We start from the raw sequence: 10139 nt of genomic DNA, 5'->3' as shown, positions 1-10139 counted from the left end.
GGCACCAAGGGTCATTAGCGGAGCCAGAAATGTGAAACAATAGAAACAAGTATTAATAACACCTTTCTCTCTGAGCCAACAAAGTGGAACCAAGAAAGGTTGTAGGCATAATGTTAGAACTCCCTTCTTTATAAATGGAAAGAGTTAACGTGACCAGGTTTCAGAAATACTGCAGTAGGCAAAGCATCACTCACTGTCAGAAGGTAGGGTTGAACCAGGAACAGTGGAACTTGAAAATGGATTCAGAACTAAAGGGAAATGTATGGTAGCAAGAATGGAGTTTAGTTTAGGCAGCAGTTTACATAATTCTAAAGAGATATAGACAGAAACCAAGAAGTTTTTTTTTTTGCTTTGTTTTGTCCCATTGTTTATTTTACATTGACAGCCATTACAAGTAATTTGCAAATGTTAACTTATTTAATCCATTTAACCCTATTACATCAATGCTATTCTTCCTTTTAGGATAGAAGCAAATCCAGTGCAAGAGCAGTTCCTGAGCTTAAAAGAAAAGACAAGTTAAGTGAGCACTCTTCACTGACAGGCGGCCTAACAAAATCCTATTCTCCCTAATAAGGGGGACAGACCACCACAGGTAGAAGGACACCATCTCCATCTTACAAATGGCTGCAAAGACAGTGAGATGTTAAATATTTCCTTGACAATATTCACTTGGATAACGAAGCTCAGACAATCGATATTTTTTTTCAAGATTTTATTTATTTATTTGACAGAGAAAAAGAGAGAAAGAAAGAGAGCACAAGCAGGGGGAGTGGCAGGCAGAGGGAGAGGGAGATGCGGGGCTTGATCCCAGGACCCAGGGATGACCTGAGCCGAAGACAGAAGCTTAACCGACTGAGCCACCTAGGCACCCCCAGACAAGCTAAATTTTCATTAAGTATATTATTTTATTATTATTGCCATCTCCTCCTCCCATGACTTCTTCCATCCAGTCTCTATTTCCAAAACAAAAATTGAGTTAACAAAAGAAGTCAGAGTAGCCAAGTTTGACTGGGCACTTTAGATGCTAATTCCTGGGTGACTCCCCAAGTCTATACAACTCTGCTTTTCTGCAGTTCTACTGCCAGTGGCTACCTGTTTCAGGGGCAGTCTCTGAGAATACCTCCTCCATGCTTTTCTTTATACTATTTCTATCACCTGGATTGTCTGGATTGTCCTCTCTCCCTATCTCCATTCTGTTAAAATTCTAGTTTTGAGAGCCAACAAAAGTCCTACATGCTTCATGAACACGGTTTTTCCTCATCATCCTTAGCCATAAATAATATTTCTACTTATTGAGATGTTTCTCCAGTTGTGGTCCACAGACCAATCATTACAATCACTTGGAGATTTAATTAACATTGCAAATTCTAGGTCCTGGAAGGGGGGGAATACGAATCTGCATAATGTCCAAAGTCCCAGAAATTCCGATACTCAAAGTATAAGAAACAGCATTCATTCTAAATTAGTACAGAGATTGTCTTCTTTCTTTCTTGTGGCACTCATTAATTTCTGTCATGTGTTAAAGTTATTTTGTGTCCATTATTATATTGTGAGTACTTCACAGCCATGGACCATGCCTTCATGTTTGTGTCCTTAACAATATCTGGCATGTTGCTCTTTATTAGATAGGTGTTTAATAAATCTTTGTTTTATTTTCATGATTTTCTGGGAAGAAAGCGTTTTATTTCAGAAATAATTGCATTGTTCTAATCAACAATTTATAATAACTCATTTATTTTTAATAGATAGATGCATAGATATGCATAGACAGATATAGATATACCATGTTCTGTGTATATTTACAACTGTACTTCCTTATCAGCATTAACAATTAAGCATATGGTTTAAAAGTCACAATTCAGGGGCGCCTGGGTGGCTCAGTTGTTAAGCGTCTGCCTTCGGCTCAGGTCATGGTCCCAGGGTCTTGGGATCGAGCCCCGCATCGGGCTCCCTGCTCAGCGGGAAGCCTGCTTCTCCCCCTCTCCCACTCCCCCTGCTTGTGTTCCCTCTCTCTCTGTGTCTCTCTCTGTCAAATAAATAAGTAAAAAATCTTTAAAAAAAAAAAAAAAAAAAAAAAAAGTCACAATTCAGATATTTATACAACTGGACTCAGCAAACTCAGAGTGATAAAATGTAAAAATAAAAGATTCAAGAAAAGTCCAAGATATCCCATGAGCTAAACAGAGATGTTGCCTCAATGACAGGAAAAGCTCCAAGGAATATGTCCCCAATCTTTAATCCCATGCTTCCCCTCAGATCCTTTAAAGAAGAATCCAAGTGGGTTGTCCGCCTCCTTTTGAAATTATATCTGCTTCAGGCAAAGCTGGCCTCAAAGGGACCAATTACAGTGAAAACAGGGTGGTTACTTCCTTTTAAATTCCCTTGGTTCAGTAAAGTTGGCTCCCCTTTCTCAGGCCTTCCAGAGGTTCTTCTCAGGACTAAAACCCCAGTTGGGCCGAACAAGCTTTTTCCCTTATAATTCCCTGTAGTACCTCACTTAGTCCTCCCTGTACCATAGCCAGGACCTTTAATAAATTGTGTTAATAAAGTTGATGATAAAATAATCATCTTCTTGTTTGTACTCCATAATGTTCAAGTTCATTTCATGGACGGTTTAACTTTATAAAAGCGACATATTTCAAGCAGCAAGGATTTAACTCTGAATTTTCAGAAAGGTTAATATCTGTCTAGTTATCTAGAAAGTTTCACATGAAGATCAATTAATCTAGTTTTTTTTTTCTTTAAAACTAGGCTTTCCTGTCTTTGGGGAGACTGAGTATCTTGAAAGTCAGTCAGAAAGGTTTTTATTAAATAGCTCTACAGTGTAGCAACTTTCACTCTGAAAACCTTAGCCAGACATATTACTACAGAGGAGACCTCAGGCAATTAAATCAAAGAAACCCAGGGCACACGCCCATTATCCATGTTTCAACAGCTCTCTTTGTGACAGGTACAACTGAGGTGAAACTCTCTTTTGTAACTCTTCTTAAACTTGACATGGTTCTGTGAAGTCTGTTACAGAGCAATTAAAAACAGAATCCAATCATACAATTCAACTCTATCTTAAAGCTGCAGCCTGTTCAGCTAAGACAGGTGAGACTTTTAAATAAGGAAAGAAAAGGGTTTATATAATATCTTTTCTATACCATTTTCCATTAACTATGAATTTGTGTACACTGTAGAATAACATTCAGATACCTATAATACCATATTACATTTTTGCTATACAGTCTTATTGCTACAAGTTCAATGTGTCAAGTACTTAAATGTAAGATTAAAGAAAATTTAAATTACATTTAGATACATATATTTTAAAATTATAGCTATTCTCAGGTAATGCAAAATTTGATTGGTTCCCATTCCAGTTACTCTAACAGGAGCTGGGACAAGTTCTATGTTAATGAATCATAACATTTTTTATTTCTTTGGGGACTAGAAATATACTAAGAAAAAGAAGAAAACCTATTATTTGTTATATTATCAATCTTACAAAGAGAACTGGATGAGGGTAGTGTTCTTTAATTTGAGTCTTTACTGTGGCTGCTCAGAAGCATAAAACTTTGGGTGACAGGGGAAATGACAACAGATGGGGAGGGGACTATTTTGAGTGTGCATTATGTGCCAGAAACTTCATAAATGTTGTTGATTAACATTGCTAATAACCTCCCAACTACTTCTGCATCAGAAAACATCTGCATGTGGTCAAGTCAGTAAAACTCAGTTCTGCTCCTCATTGTTGTCAGATATAAAATGAAGTGTCTGGACAGCTGATCAGTAAAACATTTAAACATTTCTTATTTAATTCTTACCTCTATCTATGGACCCTGAAGCAAGAGAAGAAAGTGAAACACTGCGGGACAAGTAGTCCTGAAGTTTGGGTTATTCAGGAGGCATTTGCTAGACTTAAACAAACAAGGAGAATCTGGCGGAGAAAGGGGAGCAGGGCTATCTGTGGAACTAGAGCCGTGCCTTATTTCTATGTAAGGACAGAGCTGTTGAAAGGCTGCACCCTTAGCACAAGGATAGGCGAGGAAAAAGGACAAAGTTTATCTGACCGATTTAGGCTCTAAGTAGAAAAAAGAGTTTCCCCATAGGAATTCATAACAAAAGTCTGTCCTGTTGTATGTTGGTATTGAATTGTCACTATCTGTGTTGTCCAGACACTCCAGTGCTGAGAGTTACCGTAAAAAGCCATCCCAGGCTGGTAACACCCTTGTCAAGACACCAACTAAAATATCCCTTGGGAGAACACATCCTCTTCTTAAGCCTTACAGAATTCTCTCAAATAATGCCCTAGTGAGCATGAGCTTATAAGCTCTAATTTAACAATATGTACCACGAAGTTAATCAATATTAGGCACAGTTTTCAGGAAAAACAAACTGCAGAATTCAACCTACAAGTTCAGGTGTAAGACAAGAGGGCAGTGGAAAGTTCCAACTGTTACACAGAACTTGATGTTGAGTGGGGGTGGAGGAGAGAGAAGTAAAAAGATTAATTAATATTAATCATTGCTAAATAAAGTATAGGTGTTAATATTTTAAGATTAACTTCAAAAACAAAAATAAAATGTATAAACTTCAATTCAGTGCAAGGAGTGTTGGGGAACAAGAATTAAAACAATTTTTGAACACATTTTAAAAATAAATATATTATCTAGAAATATCAAATTGTACATTGAAGAAGTCGTATAACCAGAAAGCATAAAATAGGATGATATAAGCATAAATCTATCAGTAATAATAAAGAATATAATTAATTAATTTATTTTTAATAGTGTTACTGGAAGATTTAGTTCCAAATGGTAGCCTTCATACTGCATGGCTTTTAGTACTGCTTTTAGTATTTGCAACATATTGCAGATATCAGATTGAGACCCAGCCCTAGTGTGGTATGTATTTAATACTGAACAATATAGTCATTTTTTTTCTTTTCTGATTAAATTCTCAAGGAAGAGAAAAGTGTTTTTGGTAACAAAAAAGTATTTAGTACCTAATTAATCTTGTTCATATGCTTCCCCAGAGTGTCATATTCACAGTAGCAAGAGTGTTACTGGTAAGAGTAACAGTAACGTGTGTGATATGGACCCAGAATCCACTATCATACTTTTAAACAGAATCCTAGGAAATGCTTATCGGGGTTGCACTGCTTCTAAAATGTAAGCTCTCACTGGCTTATTTTGGCTCTACCTAAGTGACTTGCTTTTGTTATTACTTGCATTCTGACTGTGTCTCTAAGAAAGGGAACCACCTCAAGTGTTGAATTTTTTTAAAAGTCTAACCATTCTTTCATCTTTTATGCCTAGAAACCTATTTTCTTCAGATGTAGCTTCTTGGGCAAGGATCAGCTGAGGCATATGGGAGGAAAATAAAAATATAAGATTATTAACAGACATTCCCCTATGGGGATGTATGCAGTAGCTTCTGGTACTCCATTAGCTTAAAATTTTTATCAAAGCTTTGACTTCTTGGAAAGAGAAAAGGTGCATTTAGTTACGCAATTTTGGAAACTGAGGTTGACATGGGCCCTTAAATTACCTCCACATCTTTTAATTGCCTATGGTCCTTCTTGACTCAAATAAAAGAAAATCAAATTGAAAAAAAAATAATCAAACACATGCTTTTGAGGCCTGATTTTTCCCTTGTTTGAGGACAGAACTTTAGTCCAGAACCTCTCATTCTGTTTGGTTTTTAAATGAGAATACTTTACTTTTTTAGTATTAAGATAGTATTAAGATGTTTTTCGTTTGTGAGGGGTATGTGCATCTGTCTCCAGTCCTTGCTCTCCTCAAACACGCCTGCTGTAAGACCATGCCCCAAGGCTGCACTTTAATAAACAGTAAAGTTGTTTTTTAAAATAAAAAAAATTTGTGTTTTTTTTACTTCTGCCTTACAATCTGTTCCTCAATTTAATTTCAAGTGAAGACCCATACAGCTGAAATAAGATAAAGGCACAATGTGTAGGGGATTTAGAAGATGGCATGAAACTCACTGAAATATGTACAAATTGACATTTCCATTCAAGCATGTTAATGTAAAGATTTCTAAATGGATTACCTGCTTAAAATATCCTCTTTAAAATAGTAAGAAATAAATAGCTATTATCTCATGCCTATCTTCTCTAAGAACTTTGTTTAAAAGGCCACGGCTCCATCTCCGCTGGAGGAATGTATACGCTAGTCACCATATCAAGTTTTAACCAGTTATACTTTTGAAGAGTTGTCCACTCAGTCCATTCATTCCTGACCAAGTTCCTCACATAGGTGAGTAGGTTTTGGTTAATAAAGTTCACTGTTGTGCAAAAGACATTATGGAGCAAGGATGGTGTGTGATTGGTCACCTTTTTGGCCAACAGTATGGTCAACATCAGCTTGGTCTTCTCTTTCTCCATGTCTTTAGGATAAGCCTGCATGACCTGTTCCAACACAGCAGTGAGGTATTTGCTTCTGTCTTCCTCCCACAGGATCACATTCATAAACTGCATCGCTAGGTTATACACTAGTCTTGAGTGGATGCTGTGATCCATCCGGCATCCAACTCACCCCATTTGGGTGAGTTGCCTGGTGAGATGCTGGATGATTTCCTCTCAGAATCTGTCTCCTCACTTTTCAGGAAGTGGCTGCACTAGTTGCCATTTGTCTGTAGCTCATCATCATGGTCCCCCTGCAGGTAAGCTGCCACAGGCTATTCATGGCTCAACACCTCCAACTCTTTGTGGAGATGATAGTTGGAGCAGTTTTAGAGGAAGCCAAACACCAGCAAGTTTGTGATGCATTCATCCTGGAGGGCTGAACATTGCTGACCTTAGAATCCATGGCACAGGCAGCCTTGCAGGGTTCTGACTTGCTTCTGGCTTTGCAGGTGTTCCAAGTTAGCAGCCTCCAAAAGGGGATAAAACTTTAAAAGGCTCTTATGTCCATAATTTATTAGATGTCATACTTTTGCTGCTTGCTCCAGCTATTAAGTTTCTTGGGCATTCCAGACTGAACTCCTCACCCACCAGTTGTGGCAGGAGGCTGAGAGGTGGGCAGCTGGGGGGCGTGGTGCTGGGTGCCAGGTGAGGTGAGCTGGAGGCAAAGTCCCCAAGGCACCAAGAATATAAATTTATTAAACTCAACAGTTAAAAATAAAAAGAGGTTACCTTATTGGATAAAATACAACCTAACTATTTACAACTTAAAATCAGCATATATAAGACATAAGACCACAGAAAGTTTGAATGTTAACTAACAAAAAAATGAAGTTAATATCATAGCCTAAAATGTGTTAGGAAAAAATATACACAATTGTAAAAAGCAATGAGCAAATCCACAATTATAATAAAATACAGTTTAACACAACTCTCATAATGGGGAAATAGATCAATGGGGAAAAATTTGAAGAATAAAGATTTGAATAATCTGATTACAAATTAATAATGGGCACAATTAACCCTGCAGTCAACAATCAGAAAATACAGTTTTCAAACATTTACAGAAAAGACAGTGGTACTATTTATTTGACTCAAAAGGAAAACTAATCATATTTCAAAAGAACAATGTTTTGTCAAGTTTACCATTAGTAAGAAATCAATATCCAAAAGATAAACAAACAATAATAAAATAAATTAAAATTTTAAAAGCATATTTCTGAGTAAGTGTGATGAAATATGAAATCAGAAAATACTTAATACTAAATGTAGTGAAAAGTACTATAATTATACCCTTAAAATGCTAATGGAAAATAAACTGTATAAATATAAAAATAAAAAGCTGTATAAATATAAGCTTTATAAATATAAAATAAGAAATTAATAACAGAAAACAAAAACGCAATAGAGAAGATCCTGAAATATAAATATTGGTTTTTTAAAAAGCAAAATTAATGAACTAGACAAACCACTCACAAGGCTGATCAAGGGAAACAAAATAAGTTCCAAATAAACAATATTAAGAATTAAAAAGGGGAAGGGATGCCTGGCTGGCTCAGTCCCTGGAGCATGTGACTCTTGATCTCAGGGTCATGAGACCAAACCCCATGCTCAGTGTAGAGCTTACTTTAAAAATAATAATAATAAAAAAAAGTTTTAAAAAGAATTAAAAAGGGGAATATAGCAGTGATTTTTAAAAAGATATATAAAAAGAATATATTTTGAATACTTAAACTTGAAAATTTAGAGAAAATAGTCAATACACAAAAAAATATATATAGCTTACCAAAATTAACTCAGTATGAAATAGAAAACATTAATTAACTATAAAGTTTAAAAAGAGGGGAGGGAGAAAGGAAGGGAGGGAAGAGGGAGAAAGAGTCAAAGAAAATAAAACACCAGGCACAGAGGGGGAAAGAAATAATACCTCACGTATAAATTGTTCCAGGGATTTGAAATAGAGCAAATGCTTTCTAATCAATGCATGAAGCAGTATAAATTTATGTTGTAAAAACTGATAATTGTAGTAATACAATCCATAACCCATAACGTTTTAGCTGGGATCATGGCCAACCAGCTAGAGATTATATATCCCATCATTGCTTAAAGCTGCATAGACCATGTAAAGAAAAGGATTATCTCACTAGGTTCAGAAAAAAGTACTTGACTGAAGTTATACATTCAACATTAAAATTAAAAATACATATAAACAACTTTTCAGCAATCAAGGAACAAACCAAATTTCATAGGGTAATAAAATGTGTCTATCAAAAAGCCTATGGCGGGCTCCATTGGGCTGGTTGGCTCTTACTATTGGGGTGGTGACGCACTTCATCTTGTGTTTCTCAGACTCTTAACATCTGGAGGTGTTCCTACTCCTCTCAGCTCTTCCACCTAGATCCATAAGCCTGGGCCATTCTTACAATCTTGCTCCTTTTTTTTTTTTTCCGTCTACCCTCAACTCACCAACATGAGTGCAGATCCAACTCTGCCCCAGTGCCCGCCTAGCCCTGAAGCACCCAGTTCTAGGGACTCTTCTCCAATGCCTGAGATTTATGGGCCTGAAGAAAATTATGCGTCCCTGCAAATGTCATCTGCTGAGACACCCTACGCGGAGACCATCTCTCCTCTTCCTTCGTCCATGGATCTGCTTGTTCAGGACAGCCCTGACTCCTCCACCAGTCCCAGGGTAAAACTACCACCCACTTCTGGAGAGGAGAGAACAGTGAGGAAGGAAGATATGGACTAGAGCAAGAAACAGAAGATCAGGACTGTGTTCTCTCAGACCCAACTCTATGTCCTCAATGATTGATTTCAGAGACAGAAATACCTCAGTCTCCAGCAGATGCAAGCACTTTCCAACATTCTGAACCTTAGCTATAAGCAGGTGAAGACCTGTTTCCAGAACCAGAGAATGAAATGTAAGAGGTGGCAGAAAAACCATTGGCCAAAGGAGAGCAAGAGTGTGACTCAGAACAGCACAGCAACCACAGAATACCCAGGCTTCTATTCCTACCACCAGGGATACCTGAGGAACACTTCCGGAAACCTTCCAATATGGAGCAACCAGACCTGGAATAACCCGAATTTGAGCAACCAGGCCTGGAACAGCCAGTCTTGGAGCAACCACTCCTGGAACGGCCAGTCTTGGAGCAACCATTCCTGGGCCAGTCAGACCTGGTGCCCCCAAGCCTGGAACAATCAGCTCTAGAACTGTGGAGAGGAATCCCTGCAGCCCCAGATCCAGTCCCAGCAAAATTCCATCAGCGATTTGGAGTCCATCTTAGAAACTTTTGGGGAAAGCCATAGTGTAATACAACAATCTGTGAAGTATTTTAGTACCCAGCAAATAAGGGATTTGTTCCCAAATTACTCTGTGAACATACAGCCTGAAGATGTGTGACGATGAGTATATTATTCGATCTCAATTTGGGCGGTGGCTGTATTACTTCTCCTAGGCTTTGTCTTTAAGGGTCCTATATATCTCTGCCTCAATATTCTGTTTCCCATTATTATTATTGTGTCCATTGAGGGGGTACAATTGGAGTCAAAGAGGTTTCAGTAGCGTTGGCTGCTATGGACAACATAATAAAAGGTGTTTCTGGCTATAGATAACTAGATACAATCCTAATGTGGATATCTTTAGACTCTGGAATCTAACCTCAAGAATAGGAAATGAAGATACAAAGACATGTGATGAAGGATAATTTGTATTTTCTGAGATTGTGAGGCT

The 10139-nt window shown here is 37.5% G+C and overlaps 2 pseudogenes; one reads left to right on the top strand and one right to left on the bottom strand.

The window, feature by feature from the left end:
* Positions 1-6118: 6118 nt before the first annotated feature.
* Positions 6119-6824, bottom strand: LOC116639579 (annotated as a pseudogene).
* Positions 6825-8876: 2052 nt separating this feature from the next.
* LOC116639335 lies at positions 8877-9809 on the top strand (annotated as a pseudogene).
* The last annotated feature ends 330 nt before the right edge of the window (positions 9810-10139 follow it).

The sequence above is a fragment of the Phoca vitulina genome, unplaced genomic scaffold (genome assembly GCF_004348235.1).
Source record: "Phoca vitulina isolate PV1807 unplaced genomic scaffold, GSC_HSeal_1.0 scaffold18, whole genome shotgun sequence".
NCBI classification, from domain to species: Eukaryota; Metazoa; Chordata; class Mammalia; order Carnivora; family Phocidae; genus Phoca; species Phoca vitulina.
This window is presented reverse-complemented; position numbering and strand designations above follow the sequence as displayed.